Source organism: Mixophyes fleayi, chromosome 5 (genome assembly GCF_038048845.1).
Source record: "Mixophyes fleayi isolate aMixFle1 chromosome 5, aMixFle1.hap1, whole genome shotgun sequence".
Taxonomy (NCBI): Eukaryota; Metazoa; Chordata; class Amphibia; order Anura; family Limnodynastidae; genus Mixophyes; species Mixophyes fleayi.
The window spans coordinates 66,576,035-66,588,720 of record NC_134406.1 but is presented as its reverse complement, the minus strand read 5'-3'; the positions used below and the strand labels follow the sequence as shown (position 1 = coordinate 66,588,720).

Below are 12,686 nucleotides of genomic sequence, written 5' to 3'. Positions count from 1 at the left end.
ACAGACACCATAGATAACTACTTCATCCATGGACATTTCAACTGCACTGCTTACCTTCCTGTGGGCTCTCTTAAATCTGCCCCTTGTCTTTTGTCTACCCTCACTTTCTTCTGCCTCTTTGTTATTTGTTTTCCTCACTCATTTCTGTTCACCTTATCTGTAGCATATAGGGGTCATAGCTAGGTCTCCGTAGTCCTGGTTGGATGTGCTCCTAATGCTTTCCCTGTTTCTATGCCACTGGTTAAGATTTATTTACCTCTGTCAACCAGATACCCAGCAGGTTGCATTCATTTTCACAAAGGGCATCTTTTGCTGCAAATTGATTTGTATCTACTGATAGCAGGTATACTTTAGACTGGACCAAGGATTTTTATTTGACATATTTAATTGGACATTTAAGAAAAGAGCACATTATTTATTATTAATTTACATTGCTCTTATCATATACAGAGTAAATAAATTTAAATTAGGTAATGCAGCACATTCCAAAGAGAAGGCCATACCGCAGATCATGTGTGTTAAACTAACTCACTCTGTAGTTGCTATGTGTGTACAGTGCAGCTAAAGATAGGTGACATGATTCCATTTGTATAGCACAATACCTCAGACTTTAATAAAGATTACTATGACAGGTACCAGTCAACAAATTTCGATATTAAAGAATGGAAGCATGTTGCTATATGTTAAGCCTTACATTTTTCTTGATCTTGGTAATTTTATATAAATGGTGTACATAGTTTGTTTAGTTACACTTGAATTGCATGTACATAGCTGTCTTTCATTTTACAAGATTTTATCAGTTAATAATGGCACTGATGCAGCACCATAACCTTTAATTTCAAGTATTGCTTACAATTTTATGCAGAATTAAACATGTAATTTTAGTTATGTTGATAAAGACAAGATTACAATATGACTAAGATGATCCCCCAGGGAGGATATAAGGAGACATTAGCCCCACCTTGGAATCACTTACATATAACTATACAAATCATGGTCAGATCATAGAACACACTGATAAGCTAATCATTATTTTCATGTCCCATTTTTAGTAGCAAAGCAGAGAACCTGGAATTGCAGTGAGTGGTTCTAAAGGTTTTTATGGGGTTTTAAAACCACCTTGTTGTCACCAGGTCGTTGTTTTGGTTTCTCTGTCGAAATATAACTTTAGTCATATTACACAGCGCTGTACAGAGGATATTTCATTTTTCACATAAGTCCCTGCCCCATTGGAGCTCACAATCGAAATTCCATAGCACACACATAGACTAGAGTCTATTTTGTCAGAAGCCAATTAACCTACCAGAATGTTTTTGGACTGCAGGAGGAAACCGGAGCACCCAGAGGAAACACATATAAACATGGTGAGAACATACAAACTCCACATAGATAGGATCCTGGTTGGAATTGAACTCATGACCCCAGCACTGTGTGACAGCAATGCTAATCACTGTGCTACCATGTTGAACTAATGCAGAAAATTGTGGGTCACATGAACCCCTGTTGAAAACCGTATTTTAACATCCAACTTGTTTAAACATTTACATATTTAAGTAAATACATTAACAACTACAGAGGCTTTGTGCAGAAAAATGTTGGGTTTCCCTGCTCTATTGCGTTCCAAAGTACATGTTACATTCTTACTTGTTATGTGTATATGCTCTATGAGATTCTTCGAATTATGCTCCATATGTGCTTTGATTGGAAAGCCCCTCCCGTCCCCTCCCACATGGGTTGTGTATTTGCCCTAAAATGCACACAGTTCTGGGAAGATTGTTGTGCATACTGGGGGAAGCAAAGAAGTAAAAATGGAATAACTACCAGAATCTTTTAAGTAGGATTTTTAATAGTTGGAAAATAACTAGGACCTTAAAGTGAGTATACATATTTATCTGTTTTATTTTTAATAGTTTATTAGCGCATATGTGATAGATACAATAGCACAGGCTGGATACTAAGAATGATTTATCTTAGTAGTAGGAGTTCTTAAACCAGTCCTCCCTATGAAAGAAATCTTAACTAACAGTAAATATCAGGATGTGCTATATTGATTACAATGTAGATTAGTTAGATAATTATGATTAATGTGTGGATTTGAACACTGATACACATGAACAATGGTCTGGTCTAGTTAAATCATTTAAAATATCCAGTTCAGTTAGTGCTTTTCACCCAAGCACAGTAAGCTTTTTTTCTGTTCCCTTATCTTTAGGTGTACATTAGGCATACTTTTAAGTTTGGTTTGAAACAAAAGAATATAGGGCACACTACAAGTGTGCGTTTTTGGCATTTACCTTAATTAAAGGGTGTGTTATTATTTGCACATACCTCATATTAGGAGGTGACACCTCTTAGTTATATTTTGGATGGGAATTTCACCGCTGGAAAAGTTTGATTTCAATCCTCACAGAGAACATTTCCTCAAATGTTTATTGGGAGCAAATGAGGATACTGGCCAAGGCAGTGGGCTTCATTGTAACTGAAGATCGGTGTCTAATGCCCTCGCTTCCATGACCTACAAACAGACACTGGGGTGTGTAGCCATCATGTTACCGGTGGTAGCGAGTGAAATGGTGCCCTTTATTATCACTTTCATGAATCAACATAAACGTTTGCATAAGTCTAGTGCTCACTGTAAAAAACAGAGTGTCACATTCATCGCTTTATTATACCAGTTGAGGACAATCCATAAATTGACATTTACAGCAGGAAAATTAGCATTTTTAAACTATTTTCCCAAATTTTGCTGCCCTTAAAAACCTGTCACCCGAGGCAAACACCTCAGTTTACCTCATGATAAGCTCACCCTTGAACAGACCTGCTTACAAGATGCTTCTCTGCTGTAGTAAGCATATTTATTCATCAAGCTTTCAGCAAGGACAGTGGTATAATCATTTCTATTTCTACTATCAGATATATGGGCACGTTAATATTATTACTAATAAGGCTCAAACTGAACAGCAGTTATATACAACATAAGCTGTATTTACCTCATTCTGATTATAATTCAATCAATTCATATTCAAAATGACATTATTTTTAATTCCTTAAGTTCAGTTCAAATGAACGTCATCACCCTCAAGTTGTTTTACTCTGTGTCTTCTACTTCTTACAGCACATGTGTGTTTGTCCCAGAATGAGCACACTGCTTCACTAGTAATGTTGTATTTTAATAGACCAATTTATCAGTCTTGCAAGATATTTTGGTGACATCCAATGCGCTGTCTGATGAAGAGACCTCTGGAGTCTTGAAAGTTTATGTACAAGAATACCTCATAAAACTGATAGACTGAAGTGATTTGTATCTGAGTTAAAAGCATCTTTGTATGTCTACACTTACATTATTTTCACGTCAACCAAGATTGTCTAAAGTAAAGCTTTCAGTTTGAGTGGTCTGATTACATTTTTGTTATTTAATGAACAATTCTTTATACAGATGGAATTAAGATTAAATGATTTGTATATTGTTTGTGGTCATGTTGTTCTCTTAGATAAAATGGCAACGAGTTTCATTATTATACACTCTATGTGTTCTTTTAGATAGGAATTTTAATGAATGTGCATGTGTTCAATTCTGTATTAAAATCTATAAATATATGAAACCAACCAACCACCACATGCAAGAAATAGCAACTAAATTGTTATTTATGTTTATAATGTAAAGCAACATAAATGGACAAATGTTTCTCTGCATTTTGCTTTGCAAACTTCTTACAAGACCTTGAAATACAAAATTATTTTCCATACCTGTATGTTGTTTTAACAGTCAGATAGTCCACTTATAGATTTAAATCCGGTCTGGCTGCCTTTTATTAGCATCAAAATAAATGTTCAACATGCTTTTTGGAGCAATCAAACACATACAATAAAACCTGCTCGTCTGAGCTTTAACTAGAAAAACACCTCCATTCCCAAACTACCAATGATCGTTTCACAATATCTATCTATCTATCTATCTATCTATCTATCTATCTATCTATCTATCTATCTATCTATCTCATACTTGCCAACGCTCCCGGAATGTCCAGGAGACTCCCGGATTCCGGGTGGGTCTCCCGGGAGTGCATGGCAGTCTCCCGCATCTGCACACTTCCTAGTGAATTAGGTCCAAAATGCCGCAATTCTCTGGGAATCGCAGCATTTGGCCCCGCCCCGCTGTAAAATTACGTGATTTTCAGAGCCCCGCCCCCCGCACGGCCACCTCCCCCCGGCAGCTCCCGGACGCCAACTAGAAGTAGTTGGCAAGTATGATCTATCTATCTATCTATCTATCTAGATATGTGTGTTAAAGAGACAGCCCTGCTAGATAACATAAATCAAATGATATTCCTTTGTGATTCATTATTAAAAAGATATCCCCAAATATGTAAAACATGAAGAGCTTTCTATAGATTGTAATTGCAACAGTAGGCTAAAGGGATGTAGTGGGCTCTACTACAAAAAAACTTACTGAGGAAAAACAAAAAAACAGAGTTACAGTCACACTCCATGGTAATTTCTCATGTTTTATACATAATAATAATAATAATAGCAAAATATATGCAACGTGCTCCCTCCTCGCCTTAAATATTTCACAATTTTCATCTTTTCCTATATGTTGGCTTTTAAATGCACTCTTTTATTTGCATCTATTTGTTTTTTGAGCAAGCAACATGACAGCTCCCATTCATGTTAATAAATGTATAGTAATAAGGTTATCTGTACAGAATGGCTTATATCCGTATACTTTACTAAGAAGGTTTATATTTGGTTGTGTTTAGGAGAAATTCCCTAACAATATACAAAGATTTATATTACTCTGTTCTTCACCTCTCTCTGACATGCAAAAAATAATGGGAGCTGCCAAAAAATTATGGCTTTTTGGCAATGGCTAAGCCTCTTGGAACATTCACAGGTGGATATGATAGAGGGTGCACAAAAAGTTTGGGCCCCATGATGCTGAGTAATCACTAGCAATGGCAGAATTGAATTTGCATGTCATATCCAGGGCCTGATCAGCCAATAGACTGACCAGGCTGCAGCCTGGGGCGCTGGAGCCAGGGGGGCGCAGTGTTGCCAAGATGTTTCTTTTTGTTTTGTTTGTTTTCTAAATGTGGCAGCTGGGGTCATCAGGACCGCCCCTGGTCTAAAGGAGCGGTCCCGACTGTCACTATCACATGACAGGCAGTCTGGCAGCCATCGCTGCTAGCTGCCTGTCAGTGTGGCCGAGGGTACTTCTTACTCTGGTCACGTGAGATCAGGACTTCCCCATCTCACGTGACCAGAGTAAGAAGCGGCCGCGGCCGCACTGACAAGTAGCTAGCAGCGATCGCTGCCAGACTGCCTGTCATACACAGCGCTGAAGAGAGGACTCCACAGCAGGTAAGTCCATTCTAATGTCTCGGGGAGAGGGGTGGCAGATGGGCAGGTGAGGTGGCTGTAGGGGGGGGGGGGGGCGCTACTGCTGAAATAGCGTAGGGCGATCGGAACCCTTAATCGGGCCCTGGTCATATCACATAATAAATTTAACACTAACCCTTTTATTTTGATCTCTGGTTAAGTTAGTAGAGCTGCCCATTTAAATACAGTATCCAGTTCAACAAAAATGAATACAGGTGACCAATATTCTATGATTCCTATTGTCACATGTTGCAGACATTAAAGACTATCAAATCATCATCCACTCAAAGAGTAAGTAATATTTGAATCTGGTGCGGTCTCAAGGAGCAAGTAATCATTTTCTCTTTCTTTACAGATATTAGGTCTGTAGCTTAATGTTATATGTTCGACAGCCAGGGTTTACTTTTCTGTAATCAGAGCTGAGTATTTCTCTTGGACACAAACTCAAAAGGCTTAAATTGCAAAAAATAGTAACTGATTTTTTTTCTTTTCTTAAAAATCATTATTTTCTGAAATCCTTCCAGAAGTCACAAATGCTTGCAAATAGGGATTAATCTCGCTGCCTGTGTATGTTGCCTTTTTAATATATTCCTTTTCCAAACCAATAGATTTCATAAGACTGCAAATAAAGTAACACTTTAAGCAAACAATATCTGTTTAGAACTATTTGCAGATATTTCTCTCGGTTTGCCTTCGAACTGCAAATGCTGTCATTTTTAATGCCAGCATACACAGTTGTTCTTTATCTGCTTCCTGAAGAACATATTCCAAAATGTGTGATTCTTCTAAATGCAGAACAGATAATTTTACCTCTATACAAGGGCAATGATTAAAGTAATATATGGAATAATGGAATGTGCTGAACCATTTACAGGAGCATAAACCTTTCTGAATATACTACTTGCTCAGTAATTTGCTGTTGCCATGGTAACCCTGCCATTTAGAAACAATTCCTTTTTCCCCACTTACCACTCAAAATGTAAATGTTGCAACCTAAAAATTACTTAGCGTACAGTTCACTAATCCAATACTGACAGCATATATTTATCCTGTTCTGGTCTTTTGTTAGCCCCATTTTATGTATATGTGGGCTTAGTCTCCTAAGCCTGTGACTTCACATATCTATTCAGTAACCTGAACTCCATTGTGTCACACAATGACAGTTCTCACATAAGATCACTGATTAATTGTAGACATTAGAAAGAATATTGGATAAGTATTTGCCTACGTGCAGGTGGAGCAGTGTTTGTTGTAGTAAGCTGGACAAAATTACTAGAGATGCTCACAGACCCCCGTGTTTTGGTTTTGGTTTTGTTTTTGGATCTGGATTACCTTCGTGTTTTGGTTTTGGTTTTGCAAAACCGCCCTTGTGTGTTTTGGTTTTGGTTTTGTTTTGCAATTTTGTTTAAAAATCAATGTTTTTGTGCATAAAATAACCTAATTTAGTGCTCCACCTGTTTCTTGGATAAGTAAGGTAATTCTAAAGATAATAAATTAGGAAGAAAACAGTTTAATCCCTGTTAGGCCGTCCTTGATTCTCCACACAAACCTGGTTGTCTTCCTCTTTATCTTTGCCTATTGGCAATGCAGCCATCGTCTTTGAGTTTATATTACACCCTCCACTTGTAGTTGAATAGAAAAAAAGCAGCCTGCATAGACTGTGGATTTAGAAAATAAAAATAAATGGACCACGGTAGTTTGGTGGCTATCTATGTCTCCCCCCCCACCCTCCACTTGTAGTTGAATAGAAAAAAAGCAGCCTGCATAGACTGTGGAATTAGAAAGTAAAAATAAATGGACCACGGTAGTTTGGTGGCTATCTATGCCCCCCCCCCCCCCCACCCCCCGCTCTCCACTTGTAGTTGAATAGAAAAAAAGCAGCCTGCATAGACTGGGGAATTAGAAAGTAAAAATAAATGGACCAAGTTAGTTTGGTATCTGTCTGCATCAGACCCCCTCTCCACTAGGAGTAAAATAGTAAACTTTTCAATCGTTATAGAGTCTAGAATATAAATATAAATTGAGAAAGGCAATTTGGTTTCTGTCTGCATCATAATCATCAACATCATCATTAGTGCCCTCGTCGCCTACACAAATCTCCCCCTCATCCTCTTCTAATTCAAAAGTGGCATCCTCAATTGGTGAATCACCGACTACACTTGGGCTGTTAAGGCACACATCAGCAGAACTGCTGAAAGGGCCCTTCTTTTTGGGTACACTAACAGAATGATCACGATTAGACATACCACTGGTGGATGGATTCTCCCCAGGGATTGGTGTCATTTCTGATTCAGAGCATACCTTATCCTCTAATGCCTTACTGTTTTCTTGCAGCTCGGCTTTCACGCGTAACAGTACTTGTGCACCACTTGTAGGCTCAGTAACATGTTTTGATCTGCTACTAATAGACAAAGGTGAAGGCCTCATTCTCTCTTTGCCACTACTTGTATAGAATGGCATGTTGGCAATTTTTTTTTTATCGGCACTTAACTTTTCCTCAGTTACACTTCTTTTTTTTTTGACTGATTTCAAAAGACTGTGTAGTTTGACATCGCCTTTCCCAGATGACGTACTGGGAACACTACCATCAGGACTGGTGACAGAACCTGGTGGCTGATTCTGCTCATATGTGGACTGCTTAGAATCCATTATGAGCCCAACACACTTGTAGTACTACAAATTGTTTTAGATACTGCTGACAAATATGACTTTTGACAGCCTCAAAAATTAATGCAAAAGAATGGGGGACACCCCAAAAGCACTTGGAGTGCTAAATATTATATTTGAAGTCTGCTGACAGATAGTACTTTTGACAGCCAGAAATATTAATGCAAAAGAATGGGGGACACCCCAAAAGCACTTGGGAGTCCTTAATATTATATTTGAAGTCTGCTGACAGATAGTACTTTTGACAGCCAGAAATATTAATGCAGAAGAATGGGGGACACCCCAAAAGCACTTGTAGTGCCAAATATTGAAAAAAAAAAAAGACTCCACTATCCTCCTCTCTTCTCTATCGATTGTTAGCAGAATTGGAATCAGAATTGTATTGTCTGTCCCTGCTCTAATCAGCCTGTGACTACACCCTGCTCTCTCCCACTGTCAAATAGCGATGGATTGCTGTGGAGGCAGGTATTTATAATTTGCAAGTATCGCGAGAAACGAGCCTCGAGATCCGATGACGTCACAATGACGTTCGGCCTCGATTTGGATTCCGAGCGGGCTGGAGAGTACCAAGCCTGCTCGGTACTCGGATAGCCTAAGTACGGGTGGGTTCGGTTCTGGGGGAATCGAGCCCGCCCATCTCTAAAAATCACTAAGGATTTAATAAAGAATGCATGTTATCTTGTGGAAGGGCTCTGATTGGGTGACATGGGTATAGCTGTAATGTTCCAGCTAATTGCTGTGCTATTCTGTATATACTCGGGAAATTATATGTAATTACCTGTTTTAATTTATCCTCAACTTTTTTTTTCCAGTGGCATGCGAATGTGTATCACAAGAGTCGGCACCATGGTGGGCCTCTTACAGGGTGAATACTGTAAGCACAGTTTCGCATTGATAGTTATATTACACAGAAAAAATTGGCAGCTACATTACATATATCACATGGCCAGCTACATTATACAAAACACACATTATACTGACCCTAACATTGTTTTTTTTAACTATATATACTTTTTTTTAACAACTACCATTTCTCCACTGCAGTAGATGAGGAGGAATATTATAAACCAGATTTGTCCAAAATTTCTGAGACTCCTCCAAAAGTTAGGAGCTAATATATGCGGTGCCAGACATAATATGATTAGCAATATCTGCTATAAGAAAATTGGTCATATCTGCTGCCAGGTACAATATGCTGAACAATATCAGTACCAAACAAGCAAGGTTAAGCCAGGGTCACATATTTAAGTATAAGGGAATTTCCACCAACCGAGTGTATGACAGAAAATCCTAATTTATTTTAAAATGTTGGAGGGCATTCTGAAAATGGACTTTTATTTTTCAATTACCTATATTTCTGAAAGCAATGGACAGACTGATAAAACTAATCAATCTTTGGAACCATCAAACTAATTTGGACAAATATTTAGCATGGACAGTGTTTTATTACAATAATTCCCCCTTCATTTCTCTACTTGTGGCTCCTATTATCCATAAATAAGTACATCTCACAAAGCTGCAAATTGAATCTACGTCTCGACATAAGAAAAACAGTTTTTGGAAAAACACTGCAGATAAGGACCCAAGTTTAAAATGGGTGACAAAGTTTAATTGTCCACTACAACATCTTGACTTCACCTCCTATCATCTAAGCTAGATCCTAAGTTCATAGGTACAGAGAGAATTCATGCAGTAATAAATCATAATCTCTTGAATAAATTTCCATTCTCATAAACCTAGTACTTTTCATAACTCTGTTTTAAAGCCCAGAGACACATTACTTCGTCTTTGTCTTCACCAACCCCCTATTCTGGTGGACAGTTCACCTGTGTATGAGATAGAAATACTTTTTAGATTCTATGGACGTTTGCAGTAATCTTCAATATCTCATCTATTGTAAAGAGTATGGTCCTGAGTACAGGGCCATTTCTTCCATAGGGCACAATGGGCAGGTGCCGGGGGCCCTGCAGGCAAGGGGGCCCGTCTGAGGCAGCGCTGAAAAAAAAAAACAACCTGCAAAAAAAAAGAAAATACTTCATTTGCGGTCGCGTCAGCTTTCGATCTGTCTGGCTCCCTTCCTGGTCCCCTCTTCCGTGCTCGCAGTGAATGTTGGGCGTGATGTCATGCTCAACATTCACTGCAAGCACAGCACGCAGGAGCGCAGAAGAGACTCAGCCAAAAAACTAACTAATTATGCTTAGATTTGTGCTGCAGAGAATCAGTAGTGATGGGGGCATAGTTCATTAGAAGCAGTTCCGGATTTAGACCTCATGGGACCCTAGGCAAGATACTGGTTGGGTGGCCCCCCTCCCTGAAACAATCCATAGCACTATGTTTTTTAGCATATCATATACCCCTATAGCTGAGTAGAAGGAAAACTATGTGCCGCCATGCAGTGCACCATCAAAGAAGGCGTGGCCATATCATTGAGGGTGTGCCTTGAAACATTGGGGGCGTACCTAGCAGCAACAACCTAGCGTACCTAGTAACAACCTAGCAGTCCATCATCACACTGTGCCCTCTTCATTGTTACTTTTGCCCCTTCACAATATCACATGTGCCCCTTCATTGTCACTTTTGTCCCTCCATCATCACACTGTGCCCCTTCATTGTTACTTTTGCCCCTTCACAATATCACATGTGCCCCTTCAGTGTCACTTTTGTCCCCCCAACATCACACTGTACCCCTTCATTGTCACTTATGCCCCTGCACAATATCACATGTGCCCCTTCACATCACCTATGTGCCCCTTCACATCACCTCTGTCCCCCTTCACATCACCTCTGTCCCCCTTCACATCACCTCTGTGCCCCTTCACATCACCTCTGTCCCACCTTCATAATTTTTTTGGAAGAATTTGGTTCTCCTTTTTCATAGTGTGCCATTGGGCCTCTTTTATTTTGCTTATCTTTCTATTCATTCTTCTCTTCTGTTTTCTTCTTTCTGTTTTCTCATCTTCTGTTTTCTTTCTTGCCCTGTCACGAGCGCTGCTCCTCTGCGCTCCTCTGAGTTTTCAGTGAATATGCCGTCGGGCATGATGTCGTCACGCTCAACATTCAGTAGAATGCAACTGAGCAGGAAGGAGGAGAGGAGGCTGCCGGGGTCCACTGCAATCATGTGATTTATTTTTTTCCCCCCTCCCTTGGACACAATATATTTTTTTTCTTTGCTGGCATCCCCAACTCCTGCCAGGCCCCCTGGGGACCGCTGGGCCCTAGGCAATTGCCTAGGTTGCCTAGCGGTAAACGCCTTACAGTTAGACTTTCGAGAGTTATTATAAACAGTAGCCTATGCACTTGCAATGATTGTATGATCAGAAACTCTCTTAGAATTATGCTTTTTACTGGTTGTGCTCATAACTTGAAAGTTTAGTCTTCTTACCACTAATCCCTGGCAGACAGATATCAATATATTATGCATAGAATCTCCTAGGTAATTCACACATCATGATCACACAGAATGTGCATTCCAAGTGACATTTTTTGGCTGACAGATAAAAAAATAGAACATGCTGTGTTTGTGATTGTCATACATTCAGTAAAAATTACTGCTTGGCTTTCTCATATTGCACTTACAGTATGTTGTGGTGTCAGGAAACCATTTAGTGGTGAGACTTAATGTGCATACATAAGTATATATGAATATTACATATAAATCGTTGTGGACTCTTTCCACAAAGGGAGGCGTTGCATTGATGCAAAATGACAGTTGAGAGGACAAGTACAAAGAAAATAGTAGAAATATAATGCACTCACCCTCCATACCTGGAAATGACAGTCAGAATCTCTCTTGTACTCCTTAGCCCGTAACCCATTGGTTTATTGCACTTCCTTGTTAGTGCCCATTTATAATGATGTTTTTTTAAATTGGATAAAAAAAACTTCATGGATTTTTAAAGGCTTCAAAAAGGCAAAACATTTTGGGATATATACAAAATACATAAATGCACACTGTAAACTAAGAGAAATAATGGACCAGAAGTGCTGTTTTAAGTATTCAATAGATATTGTACTCTGGTAATAGTACTTACCGTCAGCATGGAAGACTGACTTTTATAAGATAGAGGAGAAGCAAATGATAATTTTCTGGAATATTATCCTAACTGGGCATTGTGACTGCTTAGAAAACAAATAATTGAATATTTAATATTTATAATGCAGTAAAAGATGGATTTTTTTTTTCTACACTTAATCTGCGCAGGGCATGGTGCACAGTGGTTAGCATTGCAGCCATATAGTGCTAGGGCCATAGGTTCAATTCCAACCAGTGCCCTATCTATGTGGAGCTTATTTGTTGTCCTGTGTTTGTGTAGCTTTTCTCCAGGTGCCCAGTTTTCTCCCACACTCCAAAGACATACTGGTAGATTAATTCGCTTCTGATAAATTAACTCTGTGTCTCTGTGTGGTAGGGAATATAGATTGTAAGCTCTACTTGGGCAGGTACTGATGTGAATTATTAAATATTCTCTGTAAAGCATATAAAATGTAGGCGATATACAAACAAGGGTTAATAAATGTGTGTTATCATTTTTACTGCATTTTTCTTTATTGAGGAATAAACGTGAAATTACATGGGAAACAGAATAAAGGGCACAAAATACAAGATCAATCCAAGCATGTTGGAGGCAATGGGTATGGAT

At 38.9% G+C, this 12,686-nt stretch overlaps 1 protein-coding gene across 2 annotated transcripts in view; it reads left to right on the top strand.

Annotated features, from left to right (window-relative positions):
* The window catches only part of ZNF385D (zinc finger protein 385D), a 252,255-nt gene that overhangs the window by 182,937 nt on the left and 56,632 nt on the right, over positions 1 to 12,686 (top strand). The gene's annotated exons all lie outside the window — the stretch shown is intronic.